The sequence below is a fragment of the Palaemon carinicauda genome, chromosome 21, assembly GCF_036898095.1.
Source record: "Palaemon carinicauda isolate YSFRI2023 chromosome 21, ASM3689809v2, whole genome shotgun sequence".
NCBI lineage: Eukaryota > Metazoa > Arthropoda > Malacostraca > Decapoda > Palaemonidae > Palaemon > Palaemon carinicauda.
Window position 1 is genome coordinate 20,202,773 of NC_090745.1, and position 24,785 is coordinate 20,227,557.

Here is a 24,785-nt window from a genome sequence, read left to right on the forward strand (position 1 = left end):
GTCTGAAAAAAAGAAAACACAGATTAAGGCTGTCAAAAGCGAGGACGAAAGACAGATATGTCTGCTCATCGTCCGAGCCAAAAGTGAAGTGAGACAATTCACCGGTGTGTGGGGGGGAGGGGTAGCAAGCTACCCCTTCCCCTACCCCCTTGCTAACTAGCGCGGGGGTAGTTAACCCTGGTTAAAAATCTATTGGCTCGTCATTTTCAGCTACGCCAAAAGTAAACCCTACGTAAATAGCGTGGTTTGTATTTCGGTTACGGAACAAATACAAATTATTTCAAACTTGTCATTTGTTCCAGCACTAAATACAAACCTTATGCTCTTTATATAGGAGACTCGCCTTATGGTGAGTGGAAGTCCCTAAACCAACTGGTGGGAGACTGTCCTGGGGTGTCCCTCTGTGCTATGTATGAGCTATTTAGAGGGAACCCTGAAACCTTGTGATCCATAAAGGATGACAGCCTGGGCAATTGGTGCTAGTTTAGAATTTATAAATGCAAATTTACCAGGTAAGTGTAAATTTGGAGCTAAATCCCTCACTTAACCTAAACATTGACCGACTCCACCTCGCATGAAGGACGGAGACATAAGTATACATGAATATATCAGGTTGCACAAAGAGCATGGTACCCACCTGTAGTTAGAGGAGTTCAGTTTGCAGAATTTCTTTGATGCTGAGCCCCAAGAGAGGGGAGAGTGAAGTAAGAAATTACCAGTCACTCATATATCCATTCTAGTCTTACTCGCAGGTAACATCTGCCCTCAACTAACTGCTACTTGTCCTACAAGGGAGCTGAGGTGTTAGTCAACCACGTTTTGCGCACACCACAGGACGTAATGTGAACGTGGGTTCCTGTGGGTTATGTCTTGCAGATAATGGGCGGTAAACGTCGTTTGTCGTTTCCACAAACCCCCTTATAACACCTGTGTCACAGAGAAATTCTTTTATAAATGCCAGGGATGTACTGTACCCCTGACACCATGGGCGTGGGGAAGACAGCCAGAATGAGAGTGGTCTTGAAGAATGGCTCTCACTCACTCACCTGCCTTATTCATGAAGAAACTGTCTTCGTAATCTTCCTTTTATTCTTCCCTGTGCTGATGAAGAACCTGTTGATCTGTGAGCGGGCTCTATTGGTTCTCTTCAGTTATCTTCTCAGCGACCTCACAGGGCTGAGTAACAGTTGATCAGAGTCATCTAATACAGACCGGAAGGGCCCGAATCTAGGATTCACTAGAACCGGATTTTGAGTCTTAGCTATGAACTCAGGGACGAAACTGAGTGTCACCTGCCCTCATCCCCTTGAAAGAGTGACGTCACAGGACAGACTATGAAGATCACCAACTCTCTTCACAGAGGTCACGGCTACAAGGAAGACCGTCTTCAGGGTCAAGTCTTGATCTGAAGCTTGACAAAGAAGTTCATAAGGGGCTCTTTTCAGTGAGCGTGACTACATTCCAAGGAGGAGGTCTGACTTCTGACTGAGGGCATGTGCATTCAAAATTTCCTATGAGGAGACAATTCCATTGAGGAGGAAATGTTAACTTATCTCTGCTATCGTTGGAATAGAGGCACTGAGGGGAGCGATACCCCTATTCACGGCCCCAACCACAAAAGAAAGACTCCTTTGCCTGATATACAGAAGCAGACGACCCCCAGAGGTATCCTGCTATTCTCTTCGCAACTGGTCTCGAAAACCCCTTCTATGCAAGCAGTTGCTGGATAACTTCCAGGGGTGAAGCTGAAGTGATGGAATCGCTTGATGGCATATCTTTATGTGTGGCTGTCTGAGTAGATCGTTAAGTGTGGGGAACTCTCTAAGTGCCTCTGTGAGCAATAGTAGAATGTCAGGAAACCATTCTGCATGATGCCACAGCAGAGCTATTAGGGTCATCGACAGATCTTCAGATGCCCTGACTTTAAGAGCCTCCTTACTAGGCAAAAGGGGGGGAACGCATATACGTTCATCCCATCCCATATGTGTTGGAAGGTGTCTTACCAGAATGCCTCTGCGTTTGGTACTAGGGAGCAGTACACAAGAAGTTTCCTGTTGAGAGATGTTGCAAACAGGTCGATTTTTCCAAAAACCACTTGGAGCCTACTATCCGAGTTCTCCTGATCCATTGTATACAAGCACATTCTTCTTCCCCGGTATAAACCAGGCTGTAAGGCCTACCAAATTGTTTTCCAGCCATCTGAGAATTTCTACAGCCACCTGGCATAGGGGCTGTGAAAAGGTACCTCCTTGTTTCTTTGTGTGTGCATGACACTACAGTCCTGTTGTCGCTCATCAACACCACGGAATACCCTGAAAGGAGCTGATGAAGGGGCTCGAGGGCTAGAAAAGCTGCTCTTATTTTCAGGAGGTTCATGTGGTACTGCTGTTTCGGATTCGGACCACCATCCAGATACTGTGAGGTGCAACAGGTGAGCCCACTATCCTTCTATTGAAGCATCTGTGAAGATCAACAAATCTGGGAGAGGATAGAGAAGGTATACTCCCTTGAGTAGGTTGGTGTATGACACCCACCATCTTGGGTCTCTCTTTTGCTCTTGACCTACAGGTACCAGGGTACTTGGTGGATCCAAATGCTGGGACCAAAAGGTCTTCAGCTGCCACTGGAGAGATCTGCTGCAGAGACAACCATTAGGGACTAGCTTCTCTTGAGATGTGCCTAAATAGCATTTGCCACTGATGTGCTGGAAGATCTGGGTTATACTGTACCTCTCAGTCTCTCTATTTATTCCTCAGACAGAAACATCTTGCTTAGTTTAGTCCTGATTCTCATTCCTAGATATACTAAGTATTGAGAAGGTTACTGGTGAGACTTCTCGTAATTAACCACGATCCCCAGATCTAGGCAAAATACTAGAGGTCTATGTCCTATGGAAACAACAATGAGGGAGAGGGATCACAGGCAATTGCCTCCCACCATCATCGTCCAGCTCAAAAAAGCTGCACTCTGATGGGCTAGAGCAGCGCATGGTCGAATACAATGTGCTTCGGAGGAATCCTCGGTGGGGGAGACCACTTAGGAGAAGGCCATCTCTCCCGCTGACGGGAGACTCGATCAACTCTTTTTGCCTCTGATGACAAAACTCCTCACAGGCAAGAAGTTTGCAGAGCAGAAGCTGGTGAAGGAGACCTTTCCTCGGAAGGGAAGAGCAACCTATACCTGGTGAAGAACTACCCTCCCTCAGAAGGGAAGGTTGTTCAACACCTGGAGGCGGACCACCGGATAGCTCACTTTGTCTCCTCCGGCTGGGCGAGCCCAGCTAAAAGATCTATTCCGTGATCTGCTTTTGGGATACAGTATAGCCAAAGCTAGACCCTGGGTTCCCCCGAAAGGAATTCCCCGACAAGCAACAACGAGAAGTACTTGTCCACAACTGTTCACACCCACCCGCCAAGGCAGAGCGAACGTCGGGGCAAGCAGAAGCATAGATCAAAACAGTTGATTGTGCGCAAGACTCTTTAGGTTGGCCTCCAGAATCTTGGGGGGAAAATTCAACCTCTTGTAAACTTTCCTTGCATGGAGAAACCATGAACCCCTAGGTAGGCCATAAAATATGAACTGCTTCGTTTTTCAATTCCACGTTTTTAGTAGATTCTGGTATTCAAAGCTTATAATAACATGTTTTTCTTTATTCTTAGTGTAATTTGTCTAAATTTGTGTTGAAATATGTCAAAAGTAACAAAATTATGCAGCATGCATCCGAAAACAAGCTCCTGTCGTTGACTTCAGCAGGTGTTGTTATTAAATTTAGATTTACCATCACGATACTTCATAATATATTCATTTTTTAACATTATTTATTGACAAAACCCATATCTTGGCAGAGGAACACCGGGAGAGACCTGTCCTTGGGATCAGGTAAAGATGAGCTGTCTAGGAGTCCTGGGTTGGTGGGGGAACCTACCAGACTGAAGGAAGCAAACCATGCCCCGTAACGGGATTTTATTACCGGACTGCGGGTAGGTAAGCTCGAACTCTGTGAAGAGCAAAGATTGGCCTTACCTTATTGCCTTATTTTTTGTTTGGGTTCCCCCAGGTCCCTCAGTGTGAGGCACCTCGTATATCCACCAGAGAGTTGCTAATACATCTTCCGGTGTATTTTGCATCTTCCAGTCTTGGATGGTCTGGGATGCATCTTAGGTATTTATCGAGCTGATTTTTAAACGCATCTACGCTCACTCCTGATATGTTTCTTAGATGAGCTGGCAGCACATTAAATAGTCGCTGCATTATCGATGGAAGAAAGCTTTAGCCTTTCGGTCTGGAGAAGATGCTCAAGGAATGAGCCTAGGAGCAGAATTCCTCCCAATATCTATTACTGCAATACAGCACCTTCGACAGCAGAGACAACCTTTACACAATGTCTGGGAGAAAAAGCCAAAGAAAACTTCGGTATCCAGATTTACTCTTCGCAACTTCTTGCTACAAAGGGGTTGTACTCCCCAAGAGAGGAGTTGGATAGTTTCCAGGTGTGGGTTCGCAGCGAAGCTACACTTAGTAAGAGATGTTTAACTGTGGTTTATGGAGTAGATAGTCGTAAGGGAAGTTCTCAATGGGTTCTCCGCTGGGAGTTGTACCCGTCTGTTAGGCAAGACGAGTCTGATGAGTTAGCCGAGTCTCCTAGCGAGACAGGACTGCCGCCTAGGCATGATTGGTGGCGGGTATGGAAGAAGCCATTTATGCTCTGAGGAATCACACAAAGGGAGCCTAACAGGTGAAAGCAGTCTTTCTCCTGCAGGAAGAAGAGATCAATGCCTGTCACCATTCCGTGCAGTCTCCCGAAAGAAGGAAAGCCTCTAAACAAAGGCTTCCAGAGGGAGCATTCCGCGGAAAAGGTGGATTGGATAATTCCAAATCCCGTAGACAGAATCTCCCCACGGGGAGATGTCTTGGAGGAGCACAAGACTGTTGGTATCAGCCAGTCATCCCGAAGTCTTCGGAGACTGAGGCCAATCCTGAAAGGGTAGGTTGACCCTAGGATAAAAACCCCTGTAAAAACCTTCGGTGCTATCTAAACTGTCATGTTGAGGAATGGTGCATTCCTCAACATGACAGAGTCGAAGACAGATGTCCAGGTAAAAAGCGTATGAGTCCTAGTGGTTGAACTTGTACAAGAAGCCATTTGTATGATCGCAAGCCTTCTCCTTGCATGACAGAGTTTGAAGATTAAACTTGTTCCCCAAGAAGAGGCTAAAATTGGAGTCTTCTGTAAGAAGTGACTGAAGAAGCTCAGTGGTTTCTAGATGAACTGTCTTCCCACAAGACCGGATGTTCTGATCGTGAGGGCACAGAGCAAACTGCTTCCCATCTACCAAAGGAGATTGGAAGAGACAAGAGAGTATGCTCTTGTCGCTCGGATGCGGACTCTCTGTCTTTGGCAAAAAAAAAAAAAATAAAATAAAATAAATAAATAAATAAATAAATAAATAAATAAAAGCAGAGTACTTCGAGCTCGTAGGAGGGTTTCTTTTTCCATCACTGGAAAAAGTTCACTCAAGCATGAGAAAGGAAGATATCCCTTTCGAACAAGTCCGGCTACAGAAGAGTCATTATCCGAGTTGACAAACAAAACCAAGTATAGCGTAAGGTGGGGCAAATATGTCTCTCCGGGGAAAGGATTCTGCGGATGGAAACTGAAGGTGCTCACACAAAGGTCTGAGGGCGCATAGGCCGACGGAGATCAGGAGCACGCATGATGAAGAAAACTTCTGGTCTTCTCAGTAGATCATCCATCCCAGGATAGACTGGATTCTCCGATAAATATAGAAGATCTTAGCAGCTAAGTTGCCGAAGCTGTCACGTTAGACAGCACTGAATTCAATCCCCTAAGACCGAGAGAGTAAGAAAAAGGTATCCCTAAAGGGTTATGTCTCCAGACGCAGGCAGAGGAATCTACCTCCACAATCGAGTCTGAGATCCAATTCACTGCGGGCGCACGTGTAACTAGCGCAGGTCGTATCCATACAAAGTCAGCTTGCAAGGTAGTCCTTTACCATAATGTGAAACAAGGAAGGAGTCAGCAGAAATAGCAGCAACCTCGGCCTTGATGCACATGGCATGTAAGCCATTCTGTAGTAGGAACGAAATGTAGGTGAAGAACGTACGTTCATAAGCGATGAACGTACGCGAATGTGCCGGGTTCGATGAAGAAGTCTGGCTACACGAATGCGGGTTCTTCAAAGTTCGGAGGAAATAAAAACCTCGGAAACCAAAGAAACCCAGTTTAAGAGCTACAAACAAAATTCAAAAGGCGAAAGGGGTATTAAGTGCCAAGGTTAGCCCTTGTGCATTAACCCAGTTGTTGATGGAGAGTGCTGGGCTAGGTTCTCAGAAGGAAATCTGAGCTAAAATCCTTCAACTCTACGTGAGAGGGCTACCAAAGCAGCGAAGTAGAAATGAGAAGACGATCTATGTCGTCTAGATAAGAGTACTCTTCTAAGAGACTTACAGGAAGCCCAAGCTTCAATGAAATAGGGTTCCCAGTCAGAATGGTTCGTCTGGGAAGTGATTTTACTCCAGAAGGCAAAGTATACAGAGGCAAAACCTGCTGGAAGTGGTTGCTGGTTCTAATAGCAACCTAGAGGAGAGCTGATTGGTGACGATCCTGAGCAGTTTAGTGACGACCATGAGCCGGCGAACAGCGAATGGCAAGCAAGCGAACGGCAAGCAAGCGAACGGCGAGTTGTCGCATGGCAAATCGGCGAACGACAAGCTGGTGAATGTCAATCGGCAAACAGCAAGACCAGTCAGCTGTGTGTGACGAGTCTGCTGGTGAGACGCGTCTTGCTAGAGAGACAGGACTTCATGGTGAGAAAAGACAAAGACGAGATCTGGGCGAGACAAACGCTGGCTGAGGTCTGCATCGAAGAAGTAGAGCAGGAAATGAACAAATACAATTCCTGCCAAAGGAATCCCGCAAAGGTGAGACCAAAACAGGTGAAGGAAGTCTCTCCCTAGGTGGGGAAAGGCGACCAACATCTGCCGCCGCTGTCGGCAATTCTCCCTGCAAGCAGTAAGATTTCCCAACAGTGGCTGGTAGAGGGAAAATTCCAACACCTGGACACTAACCTCCGGACAACACTCTCTGCTTCCCCTCAACAAGCTCTAACTTAAATTGAAGTTTGACAAGTGTTGCCTGAGAAACGAAACCGAAGTTTGTTCTATGGGTTCCCCTGAAGAGGTTAACTGAAGCATGACGTCAGCGCAATGGACAGGAATGGTCGAATTCAATTCCAGCCGGAAGATTCCCTAAGGGGGAGACAGAAACAGGTGAAGTTAGTCTCTCCTGCTGACGGGAAACGCAACCAACATCTGCTGCAGCTGCCAGCAATTCTCCCCGCAAGCAGGAAGATTGCCGAACAGTGGCTGGTGGAGGGATTTTCTCTCGGAAGGGAAAATCCCAACACCTGAAGGCAAACCTCCAAGCAGTACTCTCTGCTTCCCCTCAACAAGCTTTGTCTCAAATTTAAGGTCGACATAAAGTATACCTGAGAAACGAAGTTTAAGCTTGTTTCTGGGTTCTCCCAAAAGGGGTTTCCCGAAGAACTCTGAGAAGTTACGAACAGCCTACTGATCCTGTGGTCCGGAACTACCGTAGGCACAGGCGAAGAAGATGGAGACTGGAAGGATCATCTGACTTCGCACTCCTTATGTCAGTTGCTAGCACCGAGGAAAAACAAATACTGTACAGTGGAACCTCTACATACGAACGTATCTACATCCGAATTTTCCAACATCCGAAGTAAAATTCGAGCAAATTTTTTCCTCTACACCCGAATTTTATTTCGACACACGAAGTAAGCAATTTTCGTCGTACCGGTTGTATCCGAATTTTTCGACACGCGAAGTACAATTCGAACACGTTCCTACTCTACACCCGAAGTAAACAATACCCGTACGCATAGTTGGTACTCATAGCGCCGGATGTGTTTTTTATTTCCGCCGATAGAAGGCAGCACTTCGACCTCGGAGGGACCCTCAATTAGCGTGGCTTGGGTCAGTCCTCTGTTCTCGTTGGCTTCGTGCGGTTGTGCCCTGTGCGTTCTGCTATTACTGTACTGTTTTAATCGTGATTTTTTACGTGCATCCTTTTACGGTAATTTACGTTAAGTATGGGTCCTAAAAGGCTTAGTTTTGCAAGTGGTAGTGGTAGTGATGAGAAAAGGAAGAAGGAAATGCTTTCTTTAGACGTAAAGCAAGAAATTATTGAAAAACATGAGCGTGGCGTCCGCGTGAGTGAACTTGCTAAAGAATATGGCCATAATATGTCGACGATCTCGACAATCCTGAAACAGAAGGATGCCATTAAAGCAGTGAAACCTTCTAAGGGGATCACCATCATTTCAAAACGCCGTAGCCCTATCATAGAAGAAATGGAACGACTTCTGCTAATCTGGATGAAGGACAGAGAGATTGTTGGCGACACCATCACCGAAACCATCACCTGTGAGAAGGCGCACGCCATCTTCACGGACTTAAAGAGGAGAGCTCTGGGGGTGATGCTGGGGAGAGTTCAACCGAACCTTCCTCAGACGATTTCAAGGCATCTCGTGGCTGGTTTGAGAAATTTAAGAAACGGTCCGGAATTAATTCAGTTGTTCGCCACAGAGAGGCTGCTAGTGCGGACACAAAGGCTGCAGCTGACTTTGTCAAGAACTTTGAAAGGATCGTGCTGGAAGAAGGCTACGTAGAGCAGCAAGTGTTTAATTGTGATGAAACCGGACTGTTTTGGAAGAAGATGCCCAGTCGAACCTACATCACCGCCGAAGAGAAGAAATTGCCAGGGCATAAGCCAATGAAGGATCGGTTGACTCTTGCCCTATGTGCCAATGCTAGCGGGGACTTTAAAGTCAAGCCCTTACTGGTTTACCATTCTGAGAACCCTAGGGCCTTTAAGGCACACAACGTGGATAAGGACCAGCTTCATGTTTTCTGGCGATCCAACTTGAAGGCCTGGGTCACTAGGCAGTTCTTTGTGCAATGGGTTAACCAAGTTTTCGGCCCTTCTGTGAAGAAGTATCTTCATGAGCAGAAATTGCCTTTAAAGTGCCGGCTATGCCTTGACAATGCACCCGCTCACCCCCCCCCCCCCCCCCCCCCGGACTTGAAGATGATATCTTCGATGAATTTAAGTTCATAAAGGTGCTGTATCTTCCACCAAATACCACCTCTATCCTCCAGCCCATGGACCAGCAAGTCATCTCGAATTTCAAGAAGCTCTACACCAAGCACATATTCAAGCAGTGCTTTAATGTCACGCAAAGCACAAACTTAACTTTGCGTGAATTTTGGAAAAGCCACTTCAACATTGTGCACTGCTTGAAGATCATAGATCAGGCTTGGGTGGGATTAACTCGACGAACCCTCAATTCTGCCTGGAAGAAGCTGTGGCCTGATGCAGTTTCTCCCCGAGATTTCGAAGGTTTTGACCCCGAACCTGATCCCGTGGTGGGTGCAGCGGAAGACGTAGAGGAAATCGTCTCCCTTGGCAAGTCCATGGGTCTGGAGGTCGACGCAGATGACATCACGGAACTCGTCGCCGAACATCACGACGAACTTACCACAGAGGAGCTCAAGGAACTCCATGCTATGTCTGAGCACATGAGTGATGACGAGGAAGGGATTGAGGAGGTAGAACATGTGTTAGGTTTGGCGCAAATAAAAGAGGTGTTAGGAAAATATCAAGACGTGGTCGACTTCATCGACAAATACCACCCAAAAAAATTGCAGGTTTGTCGTGTAGTTGCGCACTTCGATGATGTTTGCCTAGCCTAACTCACTTTCGAAACATTCTGAAAAGCCGTACCAAGCAACTATCTATTGATAGCTTCTTTAAAAAAACTACGAAGCGAACTCGTGATGAAGAGGAAGGAAGTGGTTCAAAGAAAACGGCAAAGAGTGAAGCGAAAGAAATTCAATCAATTTTAAGTGGAGAAAGTGAAAGTGATTAAAATTAATCATCAAAAAGAAAAAAAAAAATGTAAAAAAAAATATAAAATATAAAAATAAAAAAGATAAATAAGCTAAGTTATGTTAAAGTTCACTTAGTGTAAGTTAGAATAAGTTACGGTAGTGTACGTTTATCGTAGTTAACCCTTCTACCTCCTCGCCGCCCGTCCGTCTCCTCTCTGCGTAGCAATATCAATAACACCTGCGCTGGAGTTTCTAAGGTAAAGTGACGCTAAAAACCCGTTTCTTATTTATCTTTTTTGATAATTATTCTTTTTTACATGTCTATTATCTAATTTAGTGTGCATTATTCTCATGGGTAATTATGGGTAGTAATTTATTAAGGAGTTATCATAGGTTTTTGGGCTCAACCACAGATTAATCCTATTTCAATGTATTCTTATGGGAAAATTCATTTCTACATCCGAACATTTTCTACATCCGAAGTCTGTTGTGGAACGGATTAAATTCGTATGTAGAGGTACCACTGTAGAGAGAATGAAACTTTCCCCGGGGAGGACAACCTAACCTGTGGATGGGAGAGATTTCCCCCGCCGAGAGTCACAGGAACAAATTTTCTGGGTTCCTCCATGGCACCGTCAGCAAAGAGGAGCAAGATCTTAGTCCAGCTCTGTGTAGTCCGCAAGCGATCTTCCCTACGATAAACTTGCAGGAAGAAAGCGATGTAAACATCCAAATGGAGGAGAATTCAGACAAGACAGCTCCCCTAAGGCAGAGGTCGGGTGACTGCCCTCAGAGAAGCGAGGGAGGCCACCAGCCTACGGGATGTCTGACGTCAAAGGGAAAGAGACTGAAGAGAAGGTTTCTCCATTCGCGAGAACCCCACACCACGCTTAACTCTAAAAAGCAGCAACATTCACACTAATGAAAAAGAAAATATTCATGTATAAATAAAAACAGACTGTTTAAATATATAAAAACACAATAAGAAGAAAAAAGATAAGAAAAGTCAAAGGTCAGTAAAACAGTTGGGAGGAGAGAGAGATGAATGTCTACCCTCTCTGGGCCAAAAGAAAAAAGTGACCAGACTACACAGGTGCATGTGTGAGTGGGATGGCCGGCTACTCCGGCTACCCCTCATACACCCCCACCGCTAATTAACGGTGGGGTAGTTCCACCTTGCTAAAAGTCTTATGGCTAGATTCAGCTTTGACGAAAGGATAATCCCTAATAAATAGCGTAAGGTTTGTATGCGTGTCGGAACAAATCTGGTTTAAGCTAGTGCCAAAATAATACTCCAATGTAGAGTGTAAGGTTTGTATGTAGTGCCAGACCAAATATATTTCACAGTTTTGATATTACCTCCTGTCAATATTCAATCATTACTGTAATCTTCTTACTACACATAATACAAGAAAGGAATTAAATGTATCTGCTCACAACAATTGACTATCACTTCAAGTTACAGGAATAAAATAAAAAAGCAGAAAATACACCTGAACTTATTTCTTGGCAATTGAAGATGGTTTTAGTCATGCAGGCATTATTGGTTTTGGTATACTGTACAATAATCCCTTACCATGTCGAGGTTCACCTATCGCACGCTTAGAACATCGCAGATTTTTCTGCCTAATACATGTACCGGCAGATTTATATCACAAACTCCTCAGTAAATCTAGATTTCTGCAGCCAATAAGTAGTTACAGTTTTTTACAAACAGTATTAATTATTTCCGAGATAAAATAAGCATATACTGTACAGTATAAATAAAAATACAGTACAGTACTGCTCTGTATAACACAATACTCAGAATGTATAAAAAGAAAAGACATGGTGTATCTTACATAAATAAACAAAGAATCTCACATACTGTATGGAAAACATAACTTGGGAGGAGTGCAGTTTGGACTAGTTTGCCCAAATGATTCTGTACAAAGCACACTACTGGCCGATAGTGGAAACACAATCAAAAATTGGATAAAAGGGCAACATTTGATTGTTTTATAATGTATTTCTAACTAATATACCAAATTCCAATGCTATATCTTTAAAATTGGGGGACTATATAATATTTGAAAGTTAATAAGTATAGTTTTGAGATACAGGCGTTCAAAGTTTTTCTTTGTATTTTTACAAAGACAGTATGTTATTTTTATAATAAAATAAATTTTTGAATATACTTACCCGGTGATTATATAAGCTGCAGCTCTGCTGCCCGACAGAAAAACTCTACGTTCAAAATCCGCCAGCGATCGCTATGCAGGTAGGGGGTGTACTTAAACAGCGCCATCTGTCGTGCAGGTACTCAGTACTCAATGTAAACACAGAACTCAATTTTCTCCTCGGTCCACTGGGTCTCTATTGGGGAGGAAGGGAGGGTCCTTTAATATATAATCACCGGGTAAGTATATTCAAAAATTTATTTTATTATAAAAATAACATTTTTCAATATTAAACTTAGCCGGTGATTATATAAGCTGATTCACACCCAGGGGGGTGGGTAGAGACCAGCATTAATTGTTTACATTATTATGAGCTAAGGATTTTGTATTTCATTTTAGCAGTTATTCAAAATAACAAACATAAAATAAATAAGTACCTGGTAAGGAAGTCGACTTGAACAATTACTCTGCCTTTTTAAGTACGTCTTCCTTACTGAGCCTCGCGATCCTCTTAGGATGCTGAGCGACTCCTAGGAGCTGAAGTATCAAGGGTTGCAACCCATACTACAGGACCTCATCAAAACCTCTAATCTAGGCGCTTCTCAAGAAAAGAATTTGACCACCCGCCAAATCAACCAGGATGCGAAAGGCTTCTTAGCCTTCCGGACAACCCAAAAACAACAATAAAAAACATTTCAAGAGAAAGATTAAAAAAGGTTATGGAATTAGGGGAATGTAGTGGTTGAGCCCTCACCCACTACTGCACTCGCTGCTACGAATGGTCCCAGGGTGTAGCAGTTCTCGTAAAGAGACTGGACATCTTTAAGATAAGAAGACGCGAACACTGACTTGCTTCTCCAATAGGTTGCGTCCATTATATTCTGCAGAGATCTATTTTGTTTAAAGGCCACTGAAGTTGCGACAGCTCTAACTTCATGTGTCCTTACCTTCAGCAAAGCATGGTCTTCCTCATTCAGATGGGAATGAGCTTCTCGTATCAACAGTCTGATATAATAGGAAACTGCATTCTTTGACATAGGCAAAGAAGGTTTCTTAATAGAACACCATAAAGCTTCTGACTGTCCTCTTAAAGGTTTAGTTCGTCTTAAATAGAACTTAAGAGCTCTAACAGGGCATAAGACTCTTTCTAGTTCATTTCCAACCATATTTGAAAGGCTTAGAATATCGAACGATTTCGGCCAAGGACGAGAAGGTAGCTCGTTTTTGGCTAGAAAACCAAGCTGTAAAGAACATGTAGCCGTTTCAGATGAAAATCCGATGTTCCTGCTGAAGGCGTAAATCTCACTGACTCTTTTAGCTGTGGCTAAGCAAACCAGGAAAAGAGTCTTTAAAGTGAGATCTTTAAAGGAGGCTGATTGTAGTGGCTCGAACCTTTCTGACATAAGGAATCTTAGTACCACGTCTAAATTCCAACCAGGTGTAGCCAAACGACGCTCCTTCGTGGTCTCAAAAGACTTAAGGAGGTCTTGTAGATCTTTGTTGTTGGAAAGATCTAAGCCTCTGTGACGGAAGACTGCTGCCAACATGCTTCTGTAACCTTTGATAGTGGGAGCTGAAAGAGATCTTTCTTTCCTCAGGTATAATAGGAAGTCAGCTATTTGGGTTACAGAGGTGTTGGTCGAGGATACTGATACTGACTTGCACCAGTTTCGGAAGACTTCCCACTTCGACTGGTAGACTCTAAGAGTGGATGTCCTCCTTGCTCTAGCAATCGCCCTGGCTGCCTCCTTCGAAAAGCCTCTAGCTCTAGAGAGTCTTTCGATAGTCTGAAGGCAGTCAGACGAAGAGCGTGGAGGCCTTGGTGTACCTTCTTTACGTGTGGCTGACGTAGAAGGTCCACTCTTAGAGGAAGAGTTCTGGGAACGTCCACCAGCCATTGAAGTACCTCGGTGAACCATTCTCTCGCGGGCCAGAGGGGAGCAACTAACGTCAACCTTGTCCCTTCGTGAGAGGCGAACTTCTGCAGTACCTTGTTGACAATCTTGAACGGGGGGAATGCATAAAGGTCTAGATGGGACCAATCCAGTAGAAAGGCATCTATATGAACTGCTGCTGGGTCCGGGATTGGTGAGCAATATATTGGGAGCCTCTTGGTCATCGAGGTTGCGAAGAGATCTATGGTAGGTTGGCCCCATGTGGCCCATAGTCTCTTGCACACATCCTTGTGTAGGGTCCATTCTGTTGGAATGATTTGACCCCTCCGACTGAGGCAATCCGCCATGACATTCATGTTGCCTTGGATGAACCTCGTTACTAGAGAAAGGTTTAGATCTCTTGACCAGGTGAGGAGGTCCCTTGCGATCTCGTACAACGTCATAGAATGGGTCCCTCCTTGCTTGGAGATGTACGCCAAGGCCGTGGTGTTGTCCGAGTTCACCTCCACCACTTTGCCTTGAAGGAGGGACTTGAAGCTTTTCAAGGCCAGATGAACTGCCAGTAGCTCCTTGCAGTTGATATGTAACGTTCTTTGATTCGAGTTCCAAGTTCCCGAGCATTCCCGACCGTCTAATGTCGCACCCCAGCCCGTGTCCGATGCGTCCGAGAAGAGAACGTGGTTGGGGGTCTGAACAGCCAGGGGCAGACCCTCTCTGAGGTTGATACTGTCCTTCCACCAAGTCAGGGACGACTTCATCTTCTCGGAAATGGGGATCGAGACCGCTTCTAGCGTCTTGTCCTTCTTCCAGTAAACAGCTAGGTGAAATTGAAGGGGACGGAGGTGTAGTCTCCCTAACGAAACGAACTGTTCCAGGGATGAAAGCGTCCCTATCAGACTCATCCACTGTCTGACTGAACATCGTTCCTTCTTTAGCATGTTCTGGATGCATACCTGGGCTTGACTTGTTCTGGGGGCCGACGGAAAAGCCCGAAAAGCTTGACTGTGAATCTCCATCCCTAAATACACTATAGTTTGGGATGGGACCAGTTGGGACTTTTCCATATTGACCAGGAGACCCAATTCCTTGATCAGATCTAGAGTCCACTTTAGATTATTCAGACAGCGACGACTGGAAAAAGCTCTTAGAAGCCAGTCGTCCAAATAGAGGGAGGCTCTGATATCCGCTAAATGCAGGAATTTGGCAATATTCCTCATCAGCCTCGTAAACACAAGAGGAGCTGTGCTTAGGCCAAAGCACAGGGCTTGAAATTGGTAGACAACCTTTTCGTAAACGAATCTCAGAAAAGGTTGGGATTCTGGGTGGATGGGGACGTGAAAGTATGCGTCCCTTAGGTCTAAAGAGACCATCCAGTCTTCCTTCCTGACCGCTGCTAGAACGGACTTTGTGGTCTCCATGGCGAACGTCTGCTTTGTGACAAAGACATTCAGCGCACTGACGTCTAGCACCGGCCTCCACCCTCCTGTCTTCTTTACCACTAAGAAGAGACGGTTGTAGAAGCCCGGGGATTGATGGTCCCGGACTTTGACTACCGCTCCCTTTTCTAGTAAGAGAGACACCTCCTGCTTCAAAGCTAGTCTCTTGTCTTCCTCTCTGTACCTGGGAGAGAGATCGATGGGAGACGTTGCTAGAGGGGGTTTGCGTACAAACGGGATCTTGTACCCTTCTCTGAGCAACTTCACAGATTGTGCATCTGCGCCCCTTTTCTCCCAGGTCTGCCAGAAGTTCTTGAGTCTGGCTCCCACTGCTGTCTGAAGAAGGTGGCAGTCAGACTCTGCCTTTAAAGGACTTGGTACCTTTCTTCTTCCTACGTCTCCCTTCGGCACGAGCACCTCCTCTGCTGGAGGCTCTGCCACGAAAGGGCGGAATGAATCTGGACGCTGGAGTGTCCATCCTGGGTCTAGACAAGGTAGGCAAAGGGGTGGCTTTGCGGGCAGAGGACGCAACCAGGTCATGGGTGTCTTTCTGAATCAAGGAGGCAGCAATCTCCTTTATCAAGTCCTCTGGGAAAAGGCACTTTGAGAGAGGAGCAAAAAGAAGTTCCGATCTCTGACACGGTGTTACTGCAGCTGACAGGAAAGAGCAAAGGTTTTCCCGTTTCTTGAGGACCCCGGATACGAACGAAGCCGCAAGCTCACTGGATCCGTCACGTATGGCCTTGTCCATGCAGGACATAATGAGCAAGGAAGCTTCCTTGTCAGAAGGGGAGATCTTCCTGCTCAAAGCTCCCAGACACCAGTCCAAAAAGTTAAAGACCTCGAAGGCTCTAAACACTCCTTTCAACAGATGGTCTAAGTCTGAAGGAGACCAACATATCTTAGAGCGTCTCATGGCTAGCCTGCGGGGAGAGTCTACTAGACTTGAGAAGTCGCCCTGGGCAGAGGCAGGAACTCCCAAGCCGAGAACTTCTCCCGTGGCATACCAGACGCTCGATCTGGAAGAGAGTCTCGCAGGGGGAAACGTAAATGCTGTCTTCCCTAGGTTCTTTTTGGACTGCATCCAATCTCCTAAAACTCGTAAAGCTCTCTTGGACGAGCGGGCGAGGACGAGTTTCGTAAAGGCAGGTGCGGATGACTGCGTGCCTAAAGCAAACTCTGACGGAGGAGAGCGTGGAGCCGCAGACACAAACTGATCAGGATACATCTCTTTGAACAGAGCAAGAACTTTTCTAAAGTCCAAAGAGGGTTGCGTGGTCTTGGGTTCGTCGATGTCCGTATGTGGGTCGTCAATGTGTGCAGCGTCGTCATCATCAGAGAGTCCATCATCTGAAAACTGAGGAGGAAGCGGCAAAGGAGTAGGAATCGGCTGGTCAGCTGAGTCCGGCAGCACGGGTGCATGCGTGACTGAACCGGACGCAACGTCATGGAACTGTTGCCCAGTCTGTGAACTGGCAACAACCATAGCAGCGCGGGGACGCAAAGTGTCTACTCCAGACTGTCTAGTCTGATGTGGGCGAATAGAGGTAACCACACTGGGTTGCGGAGGTTGACGCACCGCGTCAAAACAAAACAACTTAGGCTGTTGTTGTACCTCGCGAACGTCAACGGAAGGTTCCGTGCGTCGCTGAACGTCAACATGCGGCTGGCAGGACTCTCACAGCTGGAGTGCGGGAGAAGGTAGCCTCAGCGTCCACCAGACGCACAACCGTGGGTGGTTGTAGGCTAGAGGTTGGTGCAGCGTCAACCTTCTCCGCACGAAAGTCCTGCATCAATGACGTTAACTGTGACTGCATGGTCTGCAGCAAAGACCACTTAGGGTCTACAGGAGCAGGTGCGGCAACAGACGGTGTTACTGCCTGATGCGGTACCGCTTTGCCTCTCTTAGGAGGTGAGCAGTCGTCGGAAGACTGCAGCGAGTCCGAACTGACCCAGTGGCTACAACTGGGCCGTTGGACTTGCGCGGAAGGGACCGACTTGCGCTTAAGAGGCCGCGAGACCTTGGTCCATGGTTTCTTACGAGAAACCTCTTCCGCAGACGAGGAATAAATGGGCTCTCTCGTCTTCGTGTGGGTGGGGCGATCTTGGGTAGATACGCCCGAAACCACGGAGGGAACGTCTGTTCGCTGATTAAAGCCTCTCGAACCCTTTGGTCGTACGACATTGCTTCTCCCCTGGGCTTGGGAGCTTGCAAGAGGTCCCGGACTGGGAGGACGACAGGCACGAACAGACGAACCCTCAAGCGCAACACTATCCACAACACTACCACTCACTTTATCACTACCCAATGCACTCTTGCACTTCAGCTCCTTGACGTCTGCCATGAGCTGGTTACGGTCACTAGCCAAGGACTCGACTCTCTCACCCAGAGCCTGGATAGCACGCATCATATCTGCCATCGAAGGTTGTTGAGTGCTAGAAGGGGGATCAGGAGCAACCACTACAGGGGAAGGAATAGGTTGTGGGGCATGAGGAGAGGAAAATTCAACGGAGCGAGATGAACTTCTCCTGACTCTATCTCTCTCTAGCCTACGTGTATATTTCTGGAATTCGATAAAATCGAATTCCGAAAGCCCAACGCATTCCTCACATCGATCTTCCAATTGACAGGTTTTATCCCGACAATTGGAACAAACGGTGTGAGGATCGATAGAGGCCTTCGGAAGACGCCTTGAACAGTCCCTAGCATTACACTTCCTGAATTTAGGGACTTGAGAAGGGTCAGCCATTTTGAATTAGTCAAAGGGGAATTCAAAAACTATCCAAAGTCGTCAACAAATAATCCGATATCAACAAAAGAATGCAAGGATGTATTGAAGATAACGTCTGCAAAGCGAAAGCTCAAAACTAGAAATGTGTACTTCACCAAAAATATGTGAAAACCAATCCAGTAAGCAACAGCGAATTTAGTAGGTCTTGCCGGTGGCACGACAGAGAGAAAATTGAGTTCTGTGTTTACATTGAGTACTGAGTACCTGCACAACAGATGGCGCTGTTGAAGTACACCCCCTACCTGCATAGCGATCGCTGGCGGATTTTGAACGTAGAGTTTTTCTGTCTTGCAGCAGAGCTGCAGCTTATATAATCACCGGCTAAGTTTAATATTGAAAAATTAATAAATCATGATTATTATGAATTCTATATTCTTTTTTGGATATTAATAAACCAAGACAAAGTTATTTATCATAATCTAATCATAAATGAAAATCCCTTTGCTCAATCTTGCTTCTTTAAGAGAGATGATCGCTCCTTCGTCATCTCTCTCCTTCACTAACTCCGCTAATATTGCTGGTATTACCCACTTCTGAACTCTTATTAGAGCGAATTTTCTTCTTCCTTATGTTAGCGAGATGTTGAAACTGTCTTTTCCTCTTTGGTATGATGAAATTCTTGCCGAAACCGAGAAAAAATGGACATAAAAACGAGTGAAAGTCAGAGATCAAACTCATACGTGTACTCTCTATGAGGTTTCTGCTAGGACTGAAGGCCGAAGGGTGTAATTTTCGAGTAATACTTCGCCTTGTGACTCATGGAATATATACAGATGCCATTGCTCACAATTTTTTTTTTATATTAAAATGTAATAATTATCAAATTTTATGATAACAGAAGAAATACTGCATTTTCTTGTAGGGAACAATGTTTTTGGTTTATTGAGTTAGTTTTACTAATTACCCTGTAACTATGAAAGTAAGAGGAATTTTGACAAAATATTTCGTATACGCATTCTCTATTGCCATACGATGCTCAGTGATTTTTTTCACGATTTTGTGTTTTTCGCACTATACCCCAATATATTGGGACACCGGCCGGGCCCCTTAAGAAACAGTTTTGGGTCACATTGGAAAAACTTTAAACCCTTTTTATACAAAATTTATCAAGGAATAAAATACAATTCTCAAATTTCTATCTATTAAAATTTTAATTACAAACATTTTTGTACTCTTAAGTACCATTGTTTCTTTTTGCTCACACACGGTATCTCAAAATTATTTTTGACAGACATGTTTATTGCAATTCTGATTATTGTCGTAAATAGCCAATTAGAAAAAAATAATCACTAGTCACTATAGTGATTTGAAAAAAAATTTCTTCCCAGTTTCTTGCTAGTGCTAATGAGCTCAGTCCTGGAATCGAACACCACTAATTAATTGTGCGGTTATCAAAGAGCTAAAGTTACTAATGAATATCATAGTAAGTAGTATTAGCTATGGATGACAACCGGTTAACTAAGTTAAGGTCTGAAAAGTAAAACCATTTTCCCTCTTTTAGGTAAGGAAAAGACACACCAAGTCAAGTTAGACTGGGATATGTTAGGTCAGGATGAATCCCTAGGATGTACAGTATATCATGCGATCTCAGATGACTATGAATATGCCAAACATACAAGTTTTGACATATTTACGACAGAGGCTATTATAAAATGGATGTACGCTACTCTTACAAGTATTTGCCTATGGGGAAATGTAAGGTTTCACTAACACCCGCAACATTCATGACAAAACATGTACAGTACAGTACTTATATACTCTAAGCAATCTTTTTGACAAATCACTTTTCGATAAGAAATTTTGTTATAATTGATGAGTTTCCCCCTTTAATACTTATTAAATTTCCCATTTTCTCTAAGCATTACAACCTGGCAGCCATTTACAATTAGAGACATATTTTCATGCCTGAAAAACCACATTTCATTCGGGAAACAAACAGAAATAAAACCTGACCTAAGGTTCCCCACCTGACCTAATTTATGAAGCTGTGTTCCCAGGTTATCCATTAAAGTCCAATGATTCCAAGATGTGGTAGAGGACATGATTAATGAAAAGGACTATTTTCAACTTGTCTTTTCTAAAATAAAAACAAAAAAAGGACCTTTGTAGTCAGAGCCAGTGGGAACAACGGTGACATTTCTTGATCTTTGAAATACAAATGCGATCGTTTTTTCAATAAATATACAGAAACTACCACAGTTCGGACATTTGATGAAACTTATTAATACCACAACAATTTATCAGTAACATTTTCAATGTTTAAAATAAATGGAAATAATAGTACAATAAAAAAAGTTCACAACATGAGAACTAAAATAAATATCCTACCAAACGAGGAGCATGAAAGAACTGTAAAAATGAAGAAGATGGAGTCGGTGACATAATGATTGGCACAAATAAAACTTCATGTGATAATGAAGAAGGCAATAATTGGTCATTTGGACAATGATACATTGGCAGTCTGGTTCTATTGATAACAAAAAACTAAAAAATATATTTTTTTTTCTTTTGGAGGGAAACTGTTCATATATGACCAAAGTTGCATTTAAGTAAGGGATTCTAAAAAAATTTTGACGCTATAAAAACATGTTTCATTGTATAGTCACCTCACCCCCAAGTTAACAGCTGTCACAACACATCCCCTTAAAGTAACTATAAGATTGTATAAATTGAACTTTGTAAGGGGATGTATTGTGATCGCTACTAATGTAAAAGACGGGATTGGCTATGACATCATCACGGGCGAGGCTTAATTCACCTGGAAGCTTTGCAGTGACTATAGTGGCCGATCACAGATAAATATGTAACATATTCGAGAGCTAATGTATTCTTCAATCATTTACCAATGATAGCCTAGCCTATATAATCTCACATACTAAACTGCACAGTTAGTCTAAGATACTATCATCTTATCATCTTTTTTTACATACATAGGCTAGACCTATCATAACATAGGAATAGGCTAAACTAGCCTACCCCATCTTAAATTGATCAGAATTGGCTGGGATGGGAAACCCTCTAATTTGCACCACGACCCAAGAACGTAATGGAAGTGTTCGTCTTAAAAATAATTTCCACCTAGACACTATAGATGTCTTTGCATTTATAAAACCCAAATCAACATTTAAAAATAAAAAATCGAGTCACTTTTGACACAGTCGAAGCTAAGTGGCTACGACTACGATTACTGAAATTGCATAACCTCTACTCAATTATACCATCCAAAAGAACTTAGTATAATAAGTATAATACTTATGAGAGCTCTTACCAAAATTTAAGTGATATGGTGCATCGTACAGTATACGGTTTTCTAAATAAACAACCTTAAACAAGTTGGTCTAACCAGCTGACAAGATACACTATACACAAGAATTGTTTCTCAGAGTCGTTCTTAACAGATCAAAATTTCCACAACGCATTTCGCATGCGGCGAGGGCAATGCAGTAGGAACGGTAATCTTTCATTATGGTCATTAATATAATTATCGATATAAAATGCAAATTTCTTCTGTTTAGAGCAACAAAACTATTAAAATTAATAGCACCAATAACGATATCAATCATTATGAAAATAATAATGGTAATAATATCTCAGACTTAGATCGTTTTAATGTGTAGCCAATTAGAACTTCAGTGCTGGATAAGGAATATTGCTATCGGAATGCATAATGCTTCAACTTCGAATTTGTATGTTAAGATAGATATGTTGTCAGCGGAGAGATAAATATAAAATATAATAAGGTGAATAACAAGTATATAAAATGGGGTATCGAAGCAAACATATTTAAAGCTTATAAGAACGCCTCCAGTGAGTGATATTTTCTTGTTTTATCTAAATCGTTTACAATGCATATTCAATTATACGACGTTGAGGTAGGTATGTGCACCCAAGGTCCTTTTACCAGATATATCTAAGATAATTTATGAACAAATGACCAGAAAAAAATATAATAAATGCTGAACTTACTGTGTTTACCAGCCACCCGTTGAGATACTACCGCTAGAGTTATGGGGTAGACTGATCAGACAGTACTACATTGGATCCTTCTCTCTGGTTATGGTTCATTTTCCCTTTGCCTACACACACACACACACACATACACACACACACACCAAATACTCTGGCCTTTTCTTTACATACTTTCCTCTATTCTCATACACCTGGCAACTGAGATTACTGCACAATTCTTCTTCGCCCCAGGGGTAACTGTTACTGCACTGTAATTGTTCAGTGGCCACTTTCCTCTTGCTAAGGGTAGAAGAGACTCTTTAGTTAAGGTAAGCAGCTCTTCTAGGAGAAGGGCACTCCAAAATCAAACCATTATTCTCTAGTCTTGGGTAGTGCCATAGCCTTTGTACCATGGTCTTCCACTGTCTTGGATTAGAGTTCTCTTGCTTGAGGGTAGCCCTGCACTCGAGCTCACTTTTCTATCTTATTTCTCTTCCTCTTGTTTTGTTAAAAGTTTATATAGGAAATATTTATTTTAATGCCATTACTCTTCTTAAAATATTTAATTTTTCCTTGTTTCCTTTCCTCACTGGGCTATTTTCCCTGTTGGAGCCCATGGGCTTATAGTATTGTGCTTTTCCAACAAGGGTTGTAGCTTAGCTAGTAATAATATTTCATAATACTTACTCAATTAATTTAATATCAGTACCGAATAGTATAGCAAATGAAACTAAGAGTTCCAATTTTTAAGGATTTTACAAATACACCGTGCATAGCTATTATTTTTTTTTTCATAAAATATACTGCATATGCTTATGATTAACAAAAAGTAAATGAGATTGTTTTGTTGAGAACTTTATCTGCACTTTGCTACTCATAGACTATTAGAACAATCTCTCCTATATATTAAAGAGCACGTGTCTGGCTCTCTCCCTACCGTATATATATATATATATATATATATATATATATATATATATATATATATATATATATATATATATATATATATATATATATATACATATATATATATATATATATATATATATATATATATATATATATATATATATATATATATATATATATATATATATATATATATATATATATATAACAATTTCCCACAAGTTACTCAAACTAGCGTGTTGTATCTAGGAAAAGGTTGAATCTGTGTGCCTATCATCTAAATGTTTATTAGCAATTTTTACGGGTAGCATAAACTCGTATGACATAATAAAATGAATGCAGCTTGACATTATAGGGAAATTATTGTTCATGTTAATATCAAGGAAACAGAGGAAATTGTCTGCATCTAAGCCCTGCAGCAACAAACAACACAGAATGATCAAGAATAGGAAGAATTAAAATTGCAAACACAAAACTCTTATTTAGAAGCAGTTACTTGAATCAGACAGTTCATATAATCACGAGTTAGGCAAGTGCAAGGGAATGGCAATGTTGATGATGTTGAATGAAACACTACATACTAAGTACCAAGTGTTTTCTTAGTAAATTAACCTGTAATAAAACAATGACTTAAGTGATAGCACACAACTATAGTCAGCACATGAAAAATTGCAGGCTTAAATGGTAATCACAATTTTATAATTCTAGGAGATATTAAACAAAACTAAATAAGAATCGAAATCGGCTGTGATTGTGTATCTATAAAAAAACAGAGAAATAAAATCTAGAGTCGTCTGGAACAAAGACAAATATGTTATATATAGTCAATAGAAAAACAAACTTTTAATGAACCTTATAATAAAATGTCAATTAACTTCTGTATATCTTACAATAAAAAATAAGCAATAATACATCTTGGGCTCAACTGGTGTCAGAAATCCGAAGCGTGTAAGTAAAACATTGGATTGTTTTCATAATGTTTATTGTATGTTTTAAAACCATTAAAATGTTAGCTATTTAAATGAGTTGACTTCAGATGAAAGTATGGCAATTTGTAGCATAATCTACACTTGTCATCATAAAAAACCTAATTAACAGTTTACGGACGTTACACTTCAATACGACAGGTTAGACAATGCGGACGGGTTGTGATAGTCTTTTTTATACGTTGGTATCTGTCGATTTACTAGATAGGAGTTTGAGTCCCGCTCAAGATCGATAGTTTCTTGTAGAGTCTGCAACCTCATCATCCTTGTGGGAGCTATAGGTCTCCCTGTTGAGTCACCAGTAGCCATCGCCTGGCCCTCTAGGATGGGGAGGGGGCTTGGGGGTTGATCATAATGTATATAATGTCAGTCTTTGGGCAAACTGTTCCTTGCCTCTACCATTCATTTAACGAGTAAATGAGAAATACCAGGAAAAAGAAACCAACCTTTTTCCCAAATTCACCAATTTTCGTACAGCTAAGTCCTATACTGTACTTGACTTACGTACACAGAAGGAAGAATACCAGGCAAGATTAAAACTTGCATGCATCAAGGGCATGAATTACCGAACCACTTCATCCATTTCAGCGACAGAAATATATTAAGGACAATTTCTTAACACTTCTATGAATTCTATCAACTCATTTGATGCTTCATTCTCTTTACCATTAAAATGAAAATAAGAACATCAAATATATTTTGTAAGAATTTTATATAATACAAA

At 42.7% G+C, this 24,785-nt stretch overlaps 1 protein-coding gene across 1 annotated transcript in view; it reads right to left on the minus strand.

The window, feature by feature from the left end:
* nonC (serine/threonine-protein kinase Smg1) overlaps positions 1-21,633 on the minus strand; it is a 357,997-nt gene extending 336,364 nt beyond the window's left edge. The window contains 1 exon segment of the mRNA XM_068344859.1: positions 21,484-21,633. The gene's annotated coding sequence lies outside the window, so the exon portion shown is untranslated.
* Between the last annotated feature and the right edge of the window lie 3,152 nt (positions 21,634-24,785).